Below are 1,746 nucleotides of genomic sequence, written 5' to 3' on the forward strand. Positions count from 1 at the left end.
CTTCTTTTTACGCTTCTTGCTAATATAAGAGCCACCATGGCAATCATACGCTTCTTCATTCGAAAAACTATCTCCATCATCATTTTGGTTATATATGGGTATTCACCTCCGAATAGCCTCAAGTTTCCACTTGCATTGTTTCATCATTTTCTTCATCTAATTCCTCAAGTAGCTCTTTCACTTCCTCGGGAAATACTCTTTAAGAGTGATCAACACCCTTTCCTTCTGTTCATATTCTTCAAGTGATTCAATATATTGTTCTATGATGGATTTCTTGTGTTTTGAGTGCTCCCGTTTTTGCTTTTTCTTCTTATTTTTCTTCTTTGTTTGCTTTACTGGAAGTCCCTCAGGAGGTTTCTCGACATTTCTCCACCTGATCCCTGGAAGCTCAACCAACTTCTTCAACATTTTCTTTGACTTTTTGGATATGAATACCTCCCACAATTCTTCTGGAACAGACGGAGGTTTACCATCAAATACAGACAGGAGCATTATTTTATTACCCACCATTGTGATTTCCCCTTGGGATGATCCCTCATAGTCTGGGGTAGTCACATAACGGACATGTTCAGCAGGCTGTTCTAAGAGAACACTCTTGGAGAGTGTGATCTTCCCTTCTTGATATTGGCGCTCAAGCCAATCTTTAAAAACATAGCAGTCTTCAATTGTATGCCCCAACACTCTGTGGTATGGACAATAATTAGGATGATCTCTCTTGCTTTGTTCTTCTGGTCTTTTGCACTCAGGCAGTTGTAGACCTCCATTCACGGCATCTTTAAAAATTTTTAGCACTTTATCTCTTCGAAAAGAGTACTTTTTGTTCATTCTATCTTTCAAAGAAGGAATGGGTCTTGGTTCAGTTCCAGGAGCACCTAAGCTGAGTGGCTTAGCTTGTTCTGGTTTATATGATTCTATAGTGCTTTTTCCTTTATCAACATTGAAGGTTGTAGCAATGTACTTGACACCTTCTGCTTTTTTAGGTTTATCATTTCTGGAAGTTTGGAAATTAGTCAACACCCTTGGGCTAGTCCTTTCCAATTTCTTGGCTTGTGAGATCAACTCTTGAAATGTCGTGATGGCAGATGTACTTAGAAAAGGTGTCATCCAGCTATCAATGTTCTCGAGTAACAATCCAACTGCTTGAGGTTGGTCCAGAGGTTGTTCACATTTAATACTCAGGTTTCTCCATCTCATAATGTAATCAACTACTTTCTCATCTTTGTTTTGGCGAGTAGCCGCAAGATCAGCTATTGTAATCTTATCACTGACACCTCCAAACCGTACTCGGAATGCATCTTTCAGTTGTTGCCAATTTTGAATCGAATCGGGTTGCAAACTTGCATACCACTCAAATGCAACTCCTGTGAGACTGGCAGAAAATTATCTGAGGAGAAGTGATGGTTTTGCACTTGTGTCTCCACATGTTGTCACAAAGTGGGCCAAGTGCTGATCAGGATTACCAATCCCATTGAATTGTTTGAATTTAGGCACGTTGTATCCTTTGGGATATGGTACTAAATCATGATAGCCAGGATAAGGTTTATCACTATCAACTCTTATCTCGCTATTTTTGGCATGTTTAAGTTCAGTAGCCACCATCTGTTGTATCTCCTCCCGAGTCATTACAACAGAATGTTCTTGGATTGGGATACTTGTTCCTTCTGGCTCCACTGCTTGAGCAGTCTCTTTTGGTTGAGGGATTAGATTATTTTGCCTTTGTACCTGTTCGGGGCCATTTGCCATCAA

The sequence above is a fragment of the Dioscorea cayenensis genome, chromosome 20, assembly GCF_009730915.1.
Source record: "Dioscorea cayenensis subsp. rotundata cultivar TDr96_F1 chromosome 20, TDr96_F1_v2_PseudoChromosome.rev07_lg8_w22 25.fasta, whole genome shotgun sequence".
NCBI classification, from domain to species: Eukaryota; Viridiplantae; Streptophyta; class Magnoliopsida; order Dioscoreales; family Dioscoreaceae; genus Dioscorea; species Dioscorea cayenensis.